Here is a 23,046-nt window from a genome sequence, read left to right on the forward strand (position 1 = left end):
AATGGACGTTGTACAGTATTAGGAGAGCTGCATAATGGTAGGTGCGTGGCTAGTCTCATATGCATTCAATATTTATTTGAATGTTCCCCCCTCTCCATTCCACCCACACACCCACACAGACAGACAGACACACACACAGAGCATGGAGCGTTCTTGCAAAACAACTCTTACTTCCATTAGATGATGGAGCTGGTCATAATACCTTCTTAATTTTTATCCTTGCCTTGATTGGTCTTCTGGCAATGCTTTTCAACATGCTGCCAGATGCTACAAATCTTGAATGCCTTCTTCCAATTTTGTATTTATTAAATTATAGTTAAAATATGATATATTTTTAAAATGATTCTAATAATATCTGCATTGTGCTATTTTATGAATAGTAGAATAAACAATGTAAAATTAACTGTTCTGACAGACCCGATGGGAATATCTTTCTTCAATGCAGAGTTGTACAAGTTCAATGAATTCAGGTTGCTCTAAGGGCAAAGTAAAACAGTTTTTGTCCCTACTGGCATCAAAGTAGGGCAAAACTTTCTAATTATCAGAATATTCATTTTGACAACTTCCTATAACATAAGTTTGAATCTCTGCTTTTATATTTTAACATTAAACACAAAGGATATTTATGCCTCTCTTCATTACGTTGTTTTTTGATGTAAGGTTAGGTTTCCTCAGTAATTTAGTCCCATGCAAGTGATTAAGTATTCAAGAATTCTTTTGAAATGTTTTTAACTTCTTCAAAAAGTTATTTGTAGCAGACTGAAGATCTGTCAAGTAATTCTAATAGTTTATGTGAATTTACTTTAAATGCAGCTGCTCCAGCCAAGATTAAAGGTAAACTGCTTGTTTAATTCACTTTTTTCTCTATCAATCATATAGTTTCAGCAGAAATATTAATATAAGTCAAAGAGACATCAGCTTTTAAGTAGTACACATGGTTTAGTAGGGCTTACAGTTTTTTAAGGACAGTTTCCTGCAGTGTGTTTAACCTTGTTTTTAAAGGAATATTAATTTTTTAACCTCCACTGAACACCTTTTTTATGGGATTATTTATTTGTTGAACATTTTGCACTGCACAATTTTAGGGCACTGTTTTGATTTTTGTCTGTTTTTTTTACTAAAAGCAATGAGCACCTTATGCACCTACCCCTTGCTTTGTGTGTGTTTGTCCTCATCAGCCAAGCTCATACTGGTTATGACTATCAATGGTGTCGGGCTCAAGAGGCTTCCAAAATGGAAGTGAGAGAGTGGAGTATATGTATATACTTAATATATTATACTTAGTATTTGGACAATGACACAATTTGTTAATAATTTTAGATCTATACGCCACCACAATGGATTTGAAATGACCAAGTCAATCAACTGGCCTCAGCCCAACTAGACATGCATTTCACTTTCTGAGAGAAAACTGAAGGCAAAAAGTTCAACAAACAAGTAACGCTTGAAGACAGCTGCAGTAAAGGCATGGTAAAGCTTCAGGAGGGTACAAACCTACCACTTGGAAAAGGCCATGGACTTCAGACTTCAGGCAGACATAGAGTTCACAGTCCAAAGACAAGTAGGTTAGGTGAATTGGTCATCCTAAACTGGCCATAGTGCGTGTGCGTGAGTGTGTGTGTGGGTATGTTTGTTCACCCTGTGATGGCCTGGAGCCCTGTCCAGGGTTTGTTTCTGCCTTGTGCCCTGTGCTAGCTGGGATAGGCTCCAGCACCCCCTGCAACCCTGTTCAGGACTAAGTGGTTTAGAAAATGACTAAGTGTATATATGTAGTATACAGTATATATATATGCATTTATTGCTTGTTATAGTACTTGCTGGTCTTAATTTTAAAACTTAATTGTCCATGCTGTTCTAACACCTTCAAAGACATTTAGAAGAACATGCTATTTTCACAGAACTAATAAAATTCAAAGATAAACTATAGCAATACAATTACTCCCAGTTTTTGTATCCCCATTTTGTAAAATTATACCAATAATTCCAAACCAGTGTAATAGAATTATATGCTGCAAGTCGAAATTATGAGAGACTGTTGTCTCAGAGCAGTGAGCTGCTCTTATTGTTAATATTATACAATAATAACTTACATTTGATTTGCGGCTGTAATAGCCGGTGTACCAAAACTCCAGCTGCTATGTGAAAGTCAATATTGGCACAACTGACTAATATCCAGTTTTTACAGGTGTGCGTCTCTTTTGTTATGCATCAAGCAGGAAACGGGGTAAAGTGTGGCATACAATGAAATGGACATTCGTGGCTGACAGACCTTGACTTTGCTGACAACATCACACTGCTCACAGAAACAAAAAACAGTCTTCAACATGTAATAACTAATTTAGAAAGGGCTACAGGCAAGGCTGGCTTACGAATCAGCGGTGATTAAAACTAAGACCATGGATAACAGTGTTAGCCAACCAAAAGCAACCCAAATCATGGTCAACCAAACACCAGTTGAAGAGCACAACCGGCTTACCTGGGCTGTATTCTGACCAAAAATGGTGACAATGAAGTTGAAGTAAATTACAGCATTGGGAAGGCTGCAGTGGTCTTTTACTAAATGCGTTCAATATGGTCAATGGCAAGTATCAACACCAATATCAAACTATGCCAGTACAACTCTCTCATCCTCCCTACTGTGACATATGCTAGTAAAAAATAGAAAGTCACTGTGCAAAAAAACTGAACGTTTTCCATCAGATGTGTTTAGAAAGAATACTCCATGTCATATACATCGATCATGTTCCAAGTGAAGAGCTTTTCTGTAGGGCTGGTTCCAAAACACTGCAAGTTATTATCACAGAGCGAAGATATTGTTTGGCTGGCCACATCTTGCTGTTACCAAACAGCAGATATATAAAGATAGCCATGAGTTGGACGCCGACAGAAAACCAAGACGGCCTAAAAGACATGGCGCAGTACATTCCATGAAGATCTCCAGCACGTGAACATTAATTGGAAACATGTTGCAGAAACTGTGTTGAACAGAGCAGAATAGCGTCTGATTGCTGTCCAATTTGCCTAGCATCATGGGTGGACCTAAGTCTAAGTCTACACACAGGAAAAGCAGAGGGACCAGATGTAGCCTTCTCATTTGAACCTGTAGGGTGACATCACATGAATTACTTTCAGACAACTTGCACTTACCTCTACACCATCTGTCTTGGAGTTGCAACCCCACCTAAATTTTCGTTTTTTCTCCCAAATATACAGTTCCTTGATATTTTCACTGAAACACACCATACAGCAATGGACACATACCATTTTCAACATTTCCATTTGTTACTAAACTAATTCCGTTGAAATTTCAAATTTCAACATATTGCTCTATATTTACCAGAATATTGAAATGTTTTCATCGTGACACCTTGTAGCTGCTCCCCAAATAACATATAGGCAATACCTGAGAAAATATAATTTTGCACATTTAATACAGTGAATGAGAAATATTTCATACTGATAAAAATGAATACATACACGATTTAAACCCAAATTTTTTCTTTTCAAGGCAGACCCCTACACCACAGTTTCTTTGGAAACATTACACACCTTCCTCATTATTCTAAGTCAAACTGTGTCCTTCTCTTGCCTCCAAAATGGAGTAAAAGTGAGTTTTACAACTCATTTCACATATGAGGCACAGTTCCATTATTTCCTTTCACCTCTATCTGTTGCTCTTTGTACAGATAATACTGTCTGATATACAGTATCAACTAAGAAAGAACTATAGACCAGTCTTACTGGTGGTGTGGTGGTTAGCATGCATGCCTCTCAACCAATAAGTTGCAGTTCAATTCCTGTGCATGACTTATACTTTTTCCTTTAATGATCAACAATTATTTCCATATATTTGTCATTATTGCTTGCCACTGCTTGTCAGCTTACATCTCTCATAGTTCATGAGTGCAAAAAGACATTTTTTCATACTGCCACCTTGTACCTGCTTCCCAAGTAACTTTAGGTAAGGCCTGAGAAACTATGACCACACTACATACAAAGCAACCAATGACAGATTTTGAAATAAAAATCCTTTGTAGGCAGGATTTGACCACATAGTTTTTCATTTAAGGGCGGATATGCTAACCACTACACCACAAATTGGTGGCAAATTTTTGGCACAGATAAAACTTTACTATTTCTTGACAATCACATGGTGCCCTCCAGCTGCTCCTAAAAATAATGAAAAGTGACTTTTACAACTTATTTTATATATATTAGGTAACATTACATTATTACTTTCCATCTCAGTGTAATGCTCTTTGTTCTAATTGAGAAACAGGTGCTCACCAGTATTAACGGTAGCATAATGATAGGATACACATCTATGAACCAACACCTCAGAGTTCAATTCCCACAGATGACCGACAGCTTTGTCTTTCCTTAAATTAAAAAAAAAACAAAATACCTCATCCATAGTTGTCATTCCTCCATGACACTCCTTTTTAGGTTTTCTGTGTCTCAATTGATTATGCTTTGTTTTCCAGTCAAGGCTTAGTCAATTCCACACACAAAATATGTTCTTCATTACCTTATTAAAGGCGTCACCAATCCACATTTATGTGTACACTCCTGATATTCACATTGAGAAGCCACAAGAACAAATCATCACCAACATCTCTCATAGTTCAAAAAGCACAGCAAAGTGCAATATGTTCAGATTAAACGAATGTGACTTTAACAACAACAACAACAACATTTATTTATATAGCACATTTTCATACAAAAAGTAGCTCAAAGTGCTTTACATAATGGAGAGAAGAAAAATAAAAGACAAAATAAGAAATTAAAATAAGACAACATTAATTAACATAGAAAGGAGTAAGGTCCGATGGCCAGGGTGGACAGAAAAAACAAAAAAAAAAAAACTCCAGAAGGCTGGAGAAAAAAATAAAATCTGTAGGGGTTCCAGGCCACGAGACCGCCCAGTCCCCTTTGGGCATTCTACCTAACATAAATGAAATAGTCCTCTTTGTAGTTCGGGTTTTTCACGGAGTCACTTGATGCTGATGGTCATACAGATTTCTGGCTTTTAATCCATCCATCATTGTTGGAACATCATGGTGCTTTGGGTAGATGGTGGTGGCACACGCCACCACCAACAGGACACCGGAAAAGGAAACAGAAGAGAGAGTAGGGGTTAGTAAAGATTTTGAATGAATAGTTATTATAATGAATTAGATATACAGAGTATCAGGATTAAATTACAGTGAAGTTATGAGAAGGCCATGTTAAAATAATGTGTTTTCAGTAGTTTTTTAAAGTGCTCCACTGTATTAGCCTGGCGAATTCCTACTGGCAGGCTATTCCAGATTTTAGGTGCATAACAGCAGAAGGCCGCCTCACCACTTCTTTTAAGTTTTGCTCTTGGAATTCTAAGGAGACACTCAGTTGAGGATCTAAGGTTACGATTTGGAATATAAGATATCAGACATTCCGATATATAAACCGGGGCGAGATTATTTAAAGCTTTATAAACCATAAGCAGAATTTTAAAGTCAATTCTGAATGACACAGGTAACCAGTGTAGTGACATCAAAACTGGAGAAATGTGTTCGGATTTTCTTTTCCTGGTAAGGATTCTAGCAGCTGCATTCTGCACTAGTTGCAAACGATTGATGTCTTTTTTGGGTAGTCCTGAGAGGAGTGCGTTACAGTAATCTAGCCGACTGAAAACAAACGCATGAACTAATTTCTCTGCATCTTTCGATGATATAAGAGGTCTAACTTTTGCTATGTTTCTTAGGTGAAAAAATGATTCAGATTACAATCAACGGTTACCCCTAAGCTTTTTACCTCCGATTTGACTTTTAATCCTAATGCATCCAGTTTATTTCTAATAGCCTCATTGTATCCATTATTGCCAATCACTAAGATTTCGGTCTTTTCTTTATTTAATTTGAGAAAGTTACTATTCATCCATTCTGAGATACAAGTTAGACATTGTGTTAGCGAATCAAGAGATTTGGGGTCATCAGGTGCTATTGATAACTACAGCTGTGTGTCATCAGCATAGCTGTGGTAGCTCACATTGTGCCCTGAGATAATCTGACCTAATGGAAGCATGTAGATTGAGAAAAGCAGTGGACCCAGGATAGAGCCTTGTGGAACACCATATAGAATATCATGTGTCTTTGAGTTATAATTACCACAACTAACAAAGAATTTTCTCCCTGCCAGGTAGGATTCAAACCAATTTAAGACACTGCCAGAGAGGCCCACCCATTGACTAAGGCGATTCTTAAGAATATTATGATCAATGGTGTCAAATGCGGCACTCAGATCTAAGAGGATGAGAACAGATAAATGGCCTCTGTCTGCATTTACCCGCAAGTCATTTACTACTTTAACGAGTGCAGTTTCTGTGCTGTGATTTGTTCTAAAACCTGACTGAAATTTATCAAGAATAGCATGTTTATTGAGGTGCTCATTTAACTGTATAATGACTGCCTTCTCTAGAATTTTACTTAAGAAAGGCAGGTTAGAGATGGGTCTATAATTTTCAAGAGCAGAGGGATCGAGATTATTTTTCTTAAGCAGGGGTTTAACTACCGCAGTCTTAAGACAGTCTGGGAAGACCCCCGTATCTAATGACGAGTTTACTATGTCAAGAACATTATCACTAAGCACACCCGATACTTCTTTGAAAAAATTTGTTGGTATTGGGTCAAGGGCACAGGTGGAGGGTTTCATTTGAGAAATTATTTTATGTAAATCAGGTAAATCTATCCTAGTGAAAGACTTTAATTTGTTTATTATGGGGTACTGGGGTTTAGGAGGATCCTTAGTGTTGGGGAGATATACTATGTTATTTCTAATATCATTAATTTTTTGATTGAAAAATACAGCGATAGCCTCACAGGTTTTACTGGAAGTACTTAGGAGGCATTCCTTTGAGTTACCTGGGTTTAACAGATGATCAATTGTTGAGAATAAGACTCTGGGATTACTAGCATTGTTATTTATAATCTTAGAGAAATAGCAGCGCCTCTCAAGACGGACTGTGTTATTGTATTCTGTTATTTTAACTTTTAATATTTCATAGTCAATAGTTAGTTTAGTTTTCCTCCATTTACGCTCAGCTCTACGGCATGTTCTCTTTAAATCAGACACTCTTTGGGTCTTCCATGGTATAACAATGCTAGAAGATTTTTTTAACTGTCTTTTCAGGTGCAACTAAGTCAACAGCAGCCCTCACTTTAGTATTAAATCTTTCCACCTTACTATTTACATTCTCCTCGCTATTATAGTTGGCACTATAAACGGACTGATTGGTTAGAATGTTTGAAAGTTTTAAAGCTGCTGATGAGTCAAAGAAGCGTTTTTTAACAATATGCTTCTCATGAGTGTTTTCTATCATTATTTCTATATTAAATAGTAGAAGAAAATGGTCTGATAGACCCGTATCAATGACCTGCTTTATATCAACTTTTAGTCCTTTAGTAATTACTAAGTCTAACGTATGACCTGCTTTATGTGTAGGCTGATTAACGAGCTGTCTCAAATCAAAAGAGTCCAGGAGGTTCATAAATTCTTTTACTTTTTGGTCACATTGATTATCTATATGAAAATTAAAGTCGCCGACTATTAAGAGTGTGTCATAGTTCGTAATTAAGTGACTTTAAGTGCCAAGCTGCTGGAATCCATGTTGTATTACAGTACAACTTGGTAAACATTACAGCTTTATTTAAATGTCATATATTAGAAGACAATATTTCAGCAGTTGGTCAAGAAATAGTATTCTTATAACCTTTTCCCATCCTCCTCTGCATGATTTTGACTTCTTCAGTGATTACTTTCACAACTCCATGTTCACAAACAAACCAGTTTAAATAGCATAGTGGAAAGGGAGCACAGTTGTTGATTGGGGGCCAGGGTTCAGTTCTTGCATTATACACACACTTTTGACAAACACAGCAGCTTTTCATTTTTCTTATTAAGACTGTAATAAAGTAAGATTTTCCTCTAAATTCAAAAGAGAATACAATTTCACAACATGTTGCTCTTCTCTTCCTTTTGCTCTTATGCACTGTGCTCTCTGGCCACTTCTACACCTATACGGTCTGTCTCCTGTTGGATGACCCCATGCTGTGCCACCATCCATACCTTATGAATGTAATCTTTAAGTAAGTCATTAATGTACAAGTGTTTCCTGAAATCAATCCTTAACCCTGCTTTTCCAGAATAGAAATGCAGAGAAAGTGGAGTCTATCCCAGAAAGTCTTGGGCACAAGAAGCAATCCCTGCAAAGGGCACCAGCTACACACACATCAAGGGACAACTTAGCATCAACAGTCCAAGTAACATGCGCATCTATGGACTCTGAGAGGAAACCAGACTACCTGGAGAAAACTCACACAGGGAAACATGGATACTGCACAAAGGGTGCACTCGTTACGTGAATTTCAACCACTGAACCGATTCCAAAATCCCATTGTTACAAAGTGGCATGCTCTTTCGTTATCTCCACACTCCTCAACCAATCAGCAGTCACTAAGAGTTCCTTAAGTTGGATACCTCTTGCGCCCACAGAAGTTGGCAAACAGTGATCACCAGACTAAGCATATTAAATTAACGTCATTACATTTTCTCAAGCTTTGAAAAGCTAAGATTTACAATTGAAATTATATTATTTCCAGAATGAAATGCATGTGTATGATAACACCTAGAGTACAGTGTCTCTGAGCATTATTCTGCAGTGCAGCTCTATTGACATTCTTTTACAGTTCTTTCTGACTGCTTACACTTGATTTCTGAAACTACAGCTCATTTTATCCAAACTCTACACACAATACCCATACACACTCACACAATCCAAAACATGTCAGACATCTCATGTAAATCACACACTTCACTCAAACCATGCTAACTCTTCTAAAAATGGTATTTTATATCAAAACTCCACATCAAAACATCATATGAATAGCTAATTCTAAACACCAACAACACACTAATAGGAAAATGCAAAGTAATGCAATCCATTTTGCTTTTCAGTGTGTAGTGAAATTGTTGGTATCCGTATTTAACTCTGCGATCTGCTGCTTATGGATTAAATACAAGCTGTCTCTCCCTCTTTCAGAGTCTTTTTGTACTTCTGAAAAAACACACGTTTACTCATCTTTGTGTATTTTTTGTGAAATGTCCCATATCTAAATCTACAGGTACTATAAGTATTGCACTGCAGAGGCCACAGTTACTGTACCCATCTTCATTTCCAAATTATTACATTATGCCAGCTACTGTAAAAAGCAACACATTGGCCCACACATGTTGACCTGCTTCTCTCATGTTCAAGCCATGGTTGATGACATGGTCAACTAGTGTTGCCTGCATCTCATTTGAGACACTAGTGTCTCTGCCTCCTCCTCTACTCCCTCAGTTGCCTCCATGGTGCTCCGCTGGGTAGCAGGTAGGCACAGAAGCTTCATCACTTGCCTTTGTATTCAGTTCACTGCTCAGGCTGAATAACAATGTGGTAACTCATTGGTTGAACCCTGCCTGAAAGGTATGTGAAATTCCTCCATTGTGTGGCTTTGCCCTATATATATGTTACAGGCCAAACCCAATTTTAGGACAAACTAATTTAGACTAATACATTACCAGCCAAACTCAATTTTAGGTCAAAATATCCATCCATCCATCCATTGTCCAACCCGCTGAATCCGAACACAGGGTCACGGGGGTCTGCTGGAGTCAATCCCAGCCAACACAGGGCACAAGGCAGGAACCAATCCCGGGCAGGGTGCCAACCCACTAAAGAGGTCAAAATATGCATATATATATATATTGTGGCACGCGGCTGGGGGTGGCACCCAGCCGGGACGCCCAGGAGGACAGGAGGAGAGCTCATGCCTCCTCCGGACCACGAGGGGGTGACCACCCTGGTTCCTTTGGGGGCCACAGGTACAGAGCTGGGAAGCTCAACCCTGTAGGGGCCCATGGTCACCGCCAGGGAGCGCCCCCATGCCTGGAGAACCCTAGACCCCAGCACTTCCACCACACCAGGAAGTGCTGGGGGGAAGAAGACTGGGGACACCCGGAGGGGAGTGTCCACGGACGAGTGTCGGGAAGCACCTGGAGCCCATCCAGGTGTGTATAAAAGGGGCCGCCTCCCTTCAGAGATGGCCTGGAGTTGGGTGGAAGTGGACAAGAGTTGTGTTGGAGAGGAGTGGAGGCGGCCTGAAGGAAGCAGGCACTGCAAAGAGAGGCCTGGACTTTGGGGGATTGGTGCTGGAGGCACTGGGTTTGTGTAGTGACTTTTGTAAATAATGTACATAATAAACGTGTGTTGGGTGATATAACAATGTCCGTCTGTCTGTGCCCGGGCTGCTTCTCACAATATATATATATATATATATATATATATATACAGTACCCCTCAAAACTTTTTCAACACCTCAGTTTTTCTTCACGTTTAATCAGCTGAAATGCAATCAATGACCTAAAATGCTGATAAGAGAAGCAGTAAACTGCCAAAGGTTTACATTTTAAATTTAGCTTCACAAACACTGAAAATGAAAATATCAGACTATTACAAATGGGCCTTTTTCAGGGACCAACTAATAGGTTACCACCTAAACATGTTCTGCAGCAATTCAAGTAAATTAAGCCTTTCAAATTGAAGCAAACAGTTTGCACAGATGTTTCAACTTCTGTTGATTACTTCAAAAACTTCTGTCTGTCTTAAAGCAGAGTTGGAACAGACTGCATTATTACACCTTCTGATGTACTGCATGGACAATATTACATTGGCAGTAGTGTATATGCACACTCTGAAGGAACTATCTGTTATGTATAGTGCAGCAGTGGTAGCTTTGCATTCACATTATTGTACAAATTTGGCCATGTACCTTGTGGGCTTAGTGGTTTGTTGCCACCTTTATGTATTTGGTTTTTTTTATTCAGTCTAATGCTTCTTAATGATATCATATTTACAATATCATATTGAATGGCACTGGTAGAGAAGTGTGCAGAAAAATTCTGCAGTGTTTGTTCTGTGGAGTTCTGTGCTATGTTGCTGATTTCCAGATGTAGGTGTTATCTAACATAACATTAGGAAAAGGTGACATGAGAGTTCATTATACTTTGTACTTTAGTGATTGAAATCTGTGCAATCAGAAAACATCATCGCACTAATGCAATATTATTTGAAAACAAACATCGTCAGATTGGGTGTAAATTTATGCGGATGCTATTACTTAGGGTCAGATCCTTGGGGATGGAGGGGAGAGTGTGAACGTGACGGAGAGAATAAAACTGAAAAAAGCTACCATAAATTTAAACCACTGTTCGTTTTCAAATAATATTGCATTAGCGTGATGATGTTTTCTGATTGGTACTATTCAGGTCATAAAATGATTTCTTCAAAATGTCACATATATTTGTCTCTTTTTTTTTCCCGATGCTGCGTTGGCATCATGGACCAGAAGGCATGAGCTTATTCAGTGCGAACAGGAGCACGCAGGTGGCCAGTTGCTGTGTGCTACAGCAGGCATTTACTAGGTCCATTGAGAAAAGAAGACTGTTCTTGGCTCACCTTGCAGACGAACTTCGTCATAGCTTCTTACAAGAAAAGGCGATGGAAAAAGAAAAAGAGGATGCAACATCGACAAGCTTCTGTTCCAAGACCGCCGCTTCCCCCAGGAAAGCAAACTCAGTCAGTGTCAAGTGCCCCTTCAATATAACAGGAACCACAGCATACAGAGAGGTGTGTACATTGCAACAGGTACACATGTCGTAAATGTAGGAAGGACGGTCCTTGGGTGTGTGGGAATTGTTAACATTTGAATTTGATGACTGTATATAGTGCTGTGTACGATTCTTTCCTCTGCATGTCCTGGAGTACAAAAGAAACAACACCATGCACCAAAATGTGGAGATTGGGCGAGATCGAGGGAAAAAAAAAAAAAAACTCAGTCACTGATTATAAAACCTATGTCTGTTTTTTTGTCAGTGCTACTTTGACATCATGGACCATAAGGTGCGTACTAATTCAGCGTGAGCAGGAACACTCAATAAAACTGAATAAAAAAATTTAAGTGACAATGAGATACCAAGAAGGCAGATTCACCAGAGTTCATGTGTCAGCTTTTATCCCTCCAGATTAGAGAATTTCCAGTTCCATTGTCTCAAAACACCACTCACATCTACAGTTATTCCCAGTGTCAAATAAAAACTAACATTGTCAGATCTGGTGTGGTGGTGGTGGGGGTTGTATCGTGATCGTGGCTGAGAGAATAAAAGTGAAAAAAAAACACGCTAACTTTACAAGTACTATAAATTTACACCGGCTGTTACAGACGCAAATCAAATATATGTTTTTATTGTATAATATTAACAATAAGAGCAGCTCACTACTCAAAACTGTAAATATGGGTGGTAGCCAGGATCGATCCAGTGATCTCTTGATTACAAGTGAGCAGTTCTTACCGCTGCACCATGGAAGCTGTCATATTACACTTGGCCCTTTTGATATTTGGACTTCAGGCTTCACACATTATACATTTCATGTCTACAATTTGTCATTTATTACTAAAATATGAAAAACATTTGTCTTAACGATGTGTTTACACAGATTGTTGTAGACACAGAACATACATGAAATGTATGTATTCCAAATAACAATATATTATTTACCCTCCACAACCTCCAGCACTTCACTCTAAGATAAACACTGAGCACTGAGAACATTCTTTGCGAATTCAGCTGTGACGGTGTGTGAGTGGATGGGATAGCAGGCTGCTTGTGTTGATCGACACATTTACAAGACAAAAGTCGATGACAGAGAGATGTGAAGGGATTTAAGGTGGGCCGGGACTACTTGTTTTTTTGTAGGCTTTGCTAATTTTAGTGTTAAGGATGAGAGACTGGTGGAAAGGAATCAGTAACAACAACATTTACATGAAAAATGTATAAAAGAGTAGTGGCTTCAAGCTTCTTTTACAATTACTGTCTTACAAACCAAAAATTAGCATTGTTTATTTAAATGAAACGTTCTTATTTTCTGGTAATTGCCATTCATCTTACCTTACCTGAATATTTTTTCTCTTGACATGCTGAAATGCTGATTTTCATTTAATGAGTACACACTATGAAATATAATGCTGACCAAACAGGTTTTTAGAACCTTTTAACACCACTAAATTTGTTATTTTAGTATGAATATTGTTGTATGAAATTTCACGTTAGGATTACCCTTGGGATTATTTCAAGCTTCTTTCATATTATTTTATTTGGGACACATTGTGTTCATACCCTTTAAAATATGGCTAATTTGATCAGAGTACCACTTTTTTTCATCTGTGTGATGTGGATAACAAATAGTACAAGTCTAAGCATTTCACATTCATTGTTCACTAGAGTTGATGATGATAATATATATCTTTAGGAAGGTAAAGTTAACAAAATTTTAAAAATCTGCTTGAAAACAACAAAAAAAAATCTCTTCCACTTTTCTGTCTTTACCTATGTGTATTCTCTACATCTTATACTCCATGTGGTGGATTTGCAACATGAATGAATAAAATAATTTGATGAACACCACAACACTGTGTGGAATGCCATATGATTTTTATATGCCTAATAATTGTGAAATATTCTGCATTTCAACATGTAATGTTTTATTCAGTCTTTCATAACTGCTAAAACACAGCCTAAGGTCATGTGGCCAGCTGAGAATATTTTTTTGTAATTAAACCACTGATTTTTTATTTACTGTTTGGTAGAGGTAGTTTTCCAAATTCGATAAGAACTAAACACTCAACAAGGAAAATGAACAGATTAGTAAAATAACCATGTTGTTCAGTTATCAAAACATGTACAATATAAAGTATACTTACATGTACAGTATAGTTTTATGTCCTCCCAGCTATCGGATCTTACTTTATTCATTGTTATTTAGTACTGCCTAATGTTATTTTAATTTTTTATAAACTTTTCTTTTTTCATCTTTAAAGCACTTTGAGCTACACCATTTGTAAGAAAATGTGCTACATCAACAAATGTTGCTGTTGTTGGTATTCACAAGCATCTTGAAACCATTTAAAAATGCAACATGTAGAAAAAAAAAGATCATTTAATGTTTATGTGGCATTCTTTTGGCTTAGAGCGCTATAGAAACTACCAAACACAAATTTACCAACCAAATTATCAAATTTCAAGCATAAAGACCACAATTTTGAAGGTAATGGTATTTGTCAGATCATTCAATTTCATATCATCAAATTGATGTCTGAAGTCTGAAACAGATGTACTTTAGGAACACTGACAGTCAATGCATGTGGTCATAAGGCAATTTTATAACTAAGCATTTAACATGCAATGAAGAAGCCTTATGGTCTGATACTCGAACAGCATAGTGTTACCTGGGGAAAAAGTCTCTTGACATCAGTAGAGATAGAAAAAAAAAATCGGATCTTTAATAGCATAACCTCCAAGGCATATGTGTTCATCTTGTTACATTAACTGAGATAACTCTGCTTCACCTGCTGACAGCACTCATTAGTTTTGCATAATCATGATCAGTACAAAGAAAGAAGTGAAATGAGTTTAATTATGTTCATTTTAATTATGATAGCATAGCTCAAAACTAATTAAAAATCACTCAATAAAGACAAAAATGACATTTTGAGAAACTTTTTCAATCTCAATTTTTCTTATTAAAAATACCTGACAAGATTGCTACTGCAATTAAATCCCAAAAGTTTTACAACAGAAATGTGTTTTGGTTGATAATAGCAATGGGATATGGAGTTCCCTGTAGTCTCCATTTATTCTGTAATAGCCAAAATCTTAATTTACTTTCTTTTCATTAATAAAATAGTTTGCTAATAAAATCTTAAGTATTCAGGGATGGGGTGACTTTTCAGCAATGTAGGGCTATCTATAATATTATTAATGAATTGGTGTTATGCTATAAAGTTTAATAGCTTGGGCAAGGGAGGACATACATTCTATCCAAACCCTCAGGACACAACTAGATCCACTTTCCTTATCTATTTAATCTTATTCAGGATCATGGGAGATTTTGAGCCCACAGTGGTCCACAGCATGGGATATAAGCATGGATGGGACAAAAATCTCCTGCCGAATTCATCCACATAATGAGGCATTTTATTAATTTTAATTAACCTCAAAGCATATTTGTAGACTAGGAGGGAATGTATATAAACGCAGGGACAACAAACAAAGTGCCTGCAGAAGTATACATTTAAACCAAAACCCATGATGCCGTTATGACAGTTATACAATGTATAACAGTAAAGGTCTATTTCTCAGTAAAAGAAAATACTTCTTTAGATCAGATTTGCTCTCTGAAATGTGATCAGATACATTTGGGTTTTTAAGGTAAATTCTATGCCATTAATTAACAACTCAAAAAAGTTATTTTTATCTGGTGTAAAGTCCAGTCACTGCCAAATGATATTTCTAAGTTGTTTTTAAGGCCAGTATTAACTAAATATCTAATATTCTCTCACTGTTTTTTGCTGGATACTGTCTAACATTTGGTCCATTCCAGACATTTTAATTTGTTATACAAAAAAAATTGACCCTGTGTATATATTAAATAGAAATTTGATCATGTGTGCCATAAATATGTCAATACTGGTTAATTTGGCGTTGTTCAGTATCTATTATATGACCTACTTATTCTTTCAGTTTTTCCAACCTGCTTATTCCAACACAGAGTAAGTGTCTTGTCAGTTTCTCGGTGACAAAACTTAATCACACACACTCAAATAACTCAAACCTAACAAGAGTGTTTTTATAGTGTTAAGGAAGCCATAGTAATTACAGAAAACTCACGTGGACACAAGAGGAACATCTAACTTTCATGCTGATAATCTGGATTTGAATCCAGAAATGTTACCCACTGTGCCACCCACTGGTAGAAATTAGTTTAAAAAAATAAATTAATAAACAAGCTTTTGTCTCTATTTACCACCAGACTACTTGCACTAATGGGGCAGAAGCTGTGTCAGATGCATGTAAATCCAATTGTGAAAGAATATTTCAGTTATTAAATAGGCAGTTTTCAATGGGAAGTCTACAGTATATATTTCACTGTTGTAGCGAAATATAACAGGTAATGATTACCATTGATATTTTCTTATTATGTGATGCAGTAAGTAGGCTTGCATGCCTAAATTTCTATGTACGCCCCAGGTGATTTAAAACTGGACACAATTCAGTGCTGAGTTGTTATTTCTTTCCTTTAATTCAGCACACCCCTAGGTCCTACTAATATGATTCCAACAGTGATTTCATCTCATTTTCACCACCACTGTTTGTAATGTACACTATTTTAGCCAGCAAGCAACCCTTCATCCTTGAGCTTTTGGGATTTCTAAGTGCCTAAGTGCTTTGTCATTACAACAAATTGATTTTTCACACACCATGTTATTTACTGTACATCCCATACTTTCAAAGAACAGAATGACTTTTCTGAACTTACCAAAGACTTTTTCATTGCTTAGAGGAGATTAGGCTTAATCAGTAATATGCAAGAAAGACAATATTATTCAGCATTTATTAAACTAAGAAGGAAATTGAACATATTTTTAACCAAATAGGATATTGTGATGTAAGGTCTCTCTTATAACTTGAGTCAAATCAAATGTAATGTATTTCACGAAATGCATACATATTTGAATTCACTCTATTTGAATAATAATAATGTATTGATTAATTAAATGTTTGCAATAAATTAGTTCATTGAACATTTTCATTAAGGCTGATATATAAACCAGTACATGTAAAGCAAAAGTAAAACAAAATGACTAAGAAGCTAGTTATAGTTATAAATTAAAAATGTTACCTGTTTTTAGGAAATATTCTCTGTCTCTTGGACAGATTTCTAGAGATTCTGAACTTTGTTAATTTGAATTGGCACTTTTAATTTGCTTTTGCAGTCACTTCATTTAAATGATGGATTGCTTTGTATGAGTATAATTGAACTTTTAAAATAGAGAAGGAAGTAGTGGACAAGCTATCAATTAAATAAACTTGAGCCATGGCTCCATTAATCAAAAAGGAAGGGTTTTGTGCCCCAATGGAATGAGAGTCCTAGCAATCAAGGGATGGCCTGACAATAAAGGAATGAAATGTGCTTTCCTCCTCCTGGTAGCTTTCCCACCTTAATGAATAGTGATAGAGAATCTATAGCTGACACGATGGCTAATAATTTCTTTAGCATGCTGTCAACTTTATTAAATAAATAAACTTAGTCTCACACTGATGAATTTGCAATTTACATGCCATTTCTAAAATGAGTAATGTAATGCTGAACCATAGCCACAAAGCACTGAAATTAATGTCCTAAGTTAGAGAAGAATATTTTTTGTTGGAGAAGCTTACTCTTTTAAATTGTGATCTTAGTGTAGTCTTAAAATGCTCTCAAAATTTGACATAGACATATATTTTGCTTGTAAATAATTATTCTTCATTTGAGGTATGATTAACATAAACAATGGAGTGAAATATTTGTGTTAAGTCATATCTGAAATATTTTCTCATTATGTTTCACTGTCAAGTTGTATATGCTAACTGGCATTAACTTATTTTACTTAATATATACAGAAATTTTGTTTATATTCAGTTCTTGTTGAAAAATTCATTTTGTTAGGCATGAAAGTATAGCTTTGGTTATCATGTCCAATGTTTGTAGTTGTGCTATCGGCTGGAAAGCATATTGATTTCTTTCATCTTAAATACTTAAGGGTATGCATGAAAAGATAAAGAAGCTTTCCCATCTATTTCTGTAAAGGTAGTGCTGGTAGCTAGTGGGGGGAGAGAATAATAATATCAAAGTTTGTGGAAATAATACAAATTTAAGCATATTCTTCTAATACACCACGTTAACTCAGTTTTTAGGGTGGCAATGCATATCCCAGCAGCCTCCAGCTAAAACAGGAATTGACCCCCAACTTGAGATGGAATCCATAATCACACACACAGCCACATTCATTCATGCAGGGCTAATTTTGAGACACTAGGCCAGCATTAAATATGTATCTTTGATATGTGGGAGGTATTCATATTAGTTATTTTTCGTGTCAAATCCAATCTTTTGTTTAAGCAAAAAAGTAATCCAAATTTGTTGTGAGATCCCAGTCACTAACTTGTTTTCCAAAGAATAACAAACAAAAGAAAGGTAAGATTTTTACAGAAAGTACCCACTTCTAAACTGTCACCCTGATGACCCTGTGCAACGTCTGGGAGATATAACTTAACTTAGGAGAAAGTCCTGAACATCAGGCACTTAGCATAGTGCTGCCCAAAATGGCAATGATGTCATTTTGTTACATAACAAAAATACCTGTAACTTCTATAATATTATAGCTACAGTTAATAATAAAAATAAGCATATACACGGAATCTTTATGTTTCTGTCTAGAAGTTATTACAAAAAATTATTACACTAAATAAAATATATTAACCCTGGTGAAATTACATCATCATGCTATTCAAATAATCTGGTAGTCACATTCTGAAGTCGAGTCGTACAGGGTGTTTGCAGAGTTTTCTTCACCTTTTTGGTTCCTTTTCACATCATTTCTTTTTTGGTGTTTCCCTTTGTTTCATGATGTCACTGAGGTGTGTTTAGGTGTTATGATATTTGAGTATGGTCAAGTTGTCACGTTGTCTTGATGGTCATTTTGACAGGTTGAAAGCATTATCAGATCATCAGTTTTTCTGGTCATTCTGGAGGACCCAGAGTCTGTACTTTTCAGATTCAATTATCTTAATATTTTCTAAGACGTTTTCCATGTGGTTTTGTATTTTTATACATTATTTTTCTTTATGTTTTTGAGCATGTTTTGTTGGTTAGTGTTCCTATCATCTTCGCTTGCTTGAGGCTGTTGTCTTTCAGTCCGTATCACTATGTTAATTTTATGCTTATTTAGGACTTAAAGTAGGACAGTGCTTCCATTGTCTGAGTTAGCATCATTGGATGAAGCAAGGCTCTTCCATTTAGCTGTATCTTTCAGGCTGATGATAGTAGTTGTTAAGGCTTACACTAGCTACACTTTGTATGTACTTTGATCTCATGTCTTTACTACAGTAATATTGTGGTGACAAACAGGCATGTTTGATTCTTAATTTTTTTGTACCAGGTCAATTGTGACATTGTCGAAAACAGACAATTGTCAGTAAACTATTCATATCTATCTATCTATCTATCTATCTATCTATCTATCTATCTATCTATCTATCTATCTATCTATCTATCTATCTATCTATCTATCTATCTATATTATTTTTGGCATTATGAATGCAGTAATGTTAAGGCCATTCTAAACTGTATGCATGCACTGGTCTCATAGTTAACCAAAGACACTTCAAAGAAATCAAGTAAGAATAGAGTGACTGATACTTGAAAGCCTAAAGGCACTGTTTGACAAATTAATTTTATTATATCACCATTGTACAAATAGCCAGAAGTGGTCTTATAAATTACAGAAACACATATAGTATTAATCAGCGGATATGGTTTCATTACATACAAAAATGTAAAATAAATAAACTCATAAGTGCTGGGACTGTTAAGTGTTGCTCATATAAAAGTGATCTGAGATTGAATAAGCCCAGCTTCTGAATCTCACTAGCTGATGTTGTACTTTTCCAGATGTTTTCACTTGAGATGTATGTTTAGGTTATACAGGTATGATATTTTTGTGTCTTCTTGAGTTGTCTTGTTGGCCATCTTGGGAAACTATAACAGCAGGTTGAAGGCATTATCAGATTGTCAATTCTTCTGATCTTTTTTGTACTTTTAAAATTGAGTTATATTTATATTTCCCAAGACTATTTCCATGTGGACTTGTATTTTTTACATTATTTTTCTTTGTGTTTTTGGGGATGTTTTGCTGGATAGTGTTTCTATACTCTTTACTTGCGGTCACCTTTGACTAATTAGCACTGTGTTAATATCATGCTAATTTAGGACTTTAAGAAGGGTAGTTCTTCCAATTGATTGTGTTAGAGCCATTGAAGCAATGTTCTGCCATTTAGCTTTATTTTTCAGGCTAGTGATAGTGTCTGTTAAGGCCTGCACCAAGTGCAATATCTATGTATTTTGACCTCAAGTCAGTACTATTGTCCAGGTGACTAATTGGCATGTTTGACTGTCCTTTTTTATTTTAGTTTTGTACCGGATCAAATTCTATATCTGTATTCAAAAATATAAGCTGAACCAGCTAAAATATTTGGAATGATTTAGTGGGAGCCAAACAACTGGTTACTTTCTCCTTTATCTATACATACTGCAGAACTTAGGTCTGATTATAGTAACATCTAGATATCCATCCTGTGTATTTTTAATGCATAACATGCTAGTTTGAATTATTTCACATTATATCTTTGCAAAATTTAGAAAATGTCAGCTCTGTTCCTAATGTGTAATCAAGCACTGCTTCTTTTTATCAATATATGTTTTAATAATAACTTTTGAAAATCAAAATCTGCTTAATTTCTTACTATTTTTAAAAGACCACAGATGTATAAACTTAATATACAATATATTTTTTGCTATTTTAGCAAACCACACTAACATTAAACTGTTGAAGCAGTATAAAATTATTTATAGCAACAATGGATAAATTACCAAATATCTTTCAAATGTTTCATTACAGAGAAAATCAATTGCCCTTATCAAAGTGTAAACAACATTCCATTTGTCTACGTTTGGCAGTGCAGTTAATAAAATTTAATCAAGAATACACAATCATGTCAATTTACCTGCACGTCTTCCAGCACACTTTCAAATATTCTTTGTTAAAATGGTGTTGTAACTTCCAATTTGGGCTGCAAATGACTTTGGAAATTAGTTTTGTATTGCTATGAATCATGTTGTATTTCTGTTTAAAATCTGTTCAAAAGATGAGAAATCTTACATTGAAAAGAAAATGTTTTGTGAAAATAATTTTTAAGATAAAACCGCAATTTTTCCAGTCAGTCAATCTATTGAATCTACAGTATGTACATGAGTATGGATTGTGTGTCCTGCAATAATAATAATAATTAATAATAATAATTTTTTGCATTTATATAGCGCTTTTCTCACTACTCAAAGCGCTCAGCAATTGCAGGTTAAGGGCCTTGCTTAAGGGCCCAACAGAGCAGAGTCCCTATTGGCATTTACGGGATTCGAACCGGCAACCTTCCAATTGCCAGTGCAGATCTCTAGCCTCAGAGCCACCACTCCACCACAATGACCAGAGACATCATATTCTGGATGGTTTCCTGCCTTGCACACAATACTGTCGGGATAGGCTGTTAGGCCTACAACCCTAAACTAACTTAAGTGGATTTGGAAACATATTCAATAGCAAGAACAATCACAAGGTGCTTTACAAAGCAAACATGAAAACAATACATTATGAAATATATAAATATGAGTGGTACATGAAAACTAATACAGAAAATGAGCAAGTGCCACATTGTTTGGTAACAGCCTGTAGGCTACAAATATTTCTGACCATTTTAAATAAATATCAGAAGAAGCTTTAAAAAAGAAAGGCATTACAAAGATACAATATAAGGAAAAGAACATCAAAAAATAACAGTACAAAATTGACTTTCACCTCAATGATTAAAAAAATATTCAGTAATTCAGTGGGATAACAAACCAAATTATTACATGTACCTGCTTAGCTGAATCATAACACTGTTATGAATTAATAAAAGATAAAACCTGACATTTTTAGTAATCATGCCTTATTTGGTAAAGTAGAACAGTTAATTATGTATTTTTTGTGTCATTTTTGTAGGCTCAAAGCAATATCAATATCAGATTACCTTCCAAACTTAACAATATGAGGAAACATAAATTCCAAGAGCAAAAATTAAAAAAAGTAAATAAAATGCAATTTTAACAGGATCACTCAAATTATAAAATTGGAGCGATGGCCATTTAAGTAACCTGCCTGGTTCACGTGCTGGACTAAACTTACAGCTTTGATTTTTACAGTTAAACCCTTTGTGCACAGCTTACCTGCTGGATCAATAATTAGAAGTGTGAAGTTCTAAATTTTTTATCATAGTGCAACTTGCATGAATTTCAGTGTTGTTTACTTTTATGGGTGAGTGGTCCAGGTTACATTGAAAAGACAGAATCATTTTGAAAGAAAGACAGTTATTCATAGTTTTTCATTACCCCTTCAGCCCTTTTATGCTATTAGAAACACACTCAACTGTTAAAATGTTGTCGGAAAAGTAAACAAAATAAGAAAAAGAGGAATAAATGCAGCAAACATCAATTTGTAAAAAGTAGATTTTGCCAGAAGGAGGTACCTGATAGTTTTTAAATTAAAGGAAAACATAAACAGTACTGCATAAATTCTATATATTGTACTGAATTATTTGTATTTTTACCTTTGGGAAATTTGCTGTGCTATTCACCTAAAAAAATATTTTTTAAAATCTAAGCTGCCTTTTTTACAGAGTCACTTCTTTATTTGCTAAATGCCATCTATGGCAGGACAATGCATTGTAGTTGAAGTCAAGGTAGGAATTCAGTTGATAAAGTGTAAAGGTTCACAAGGAAGGTATTCTTATTTATTTCTTTCTCCTTTACCTGAGAAATACAGCCACAAAAGAGGCCAACCAGGAAACTCCGCTTTTCATACACATACATTGTATAGCTCCATACATTTTCCCATACATTTCTTACTGTATTTGGAATTTATGAGACCAACTGAACATAGTGAATGTTAATGCAACGTTTTGATGGGGGTGAAATGAGTTGTGTGGCTCATAGGGAAGAATATAAGTTTGGAAGGGTTATTTGGAGAGTTCTGTCGAGTATTTCAGTGGTAGATATAAAAGATCACACGAAGGTTGTGAGGCTGGTCCAGATTACAGAATGCATATGTTGGAGGGAAAAAATGCAATAGCTGTTTGGTTTGATATATTAATTAGATAAAGTAATAACAAAAGTATTTAAGGTGTTTTAGTTACTATATGTAATATCTCCCTTGAAGACACCAATGATTTATGCAAGTTTCAGCATACAGCTGTGGGAAATTGCAATATTCAAAATGTGGCTGC

This window comes from Erpetoichthys calabaricus, chromosome 9 (genome assembly GCF_900747795.2).
Source record: "Erpetoichthys calabaricus chromosome 9, fErpCal1.3, whole genome shotgun sequence".
Classification (NCBI taxonomy): Eukaryota; Metazoa; Chordata; class Cladistia; order Polypteriformes; family Polypteridae; genus Erpetoichthys; species Erpetoichthys calabaricus.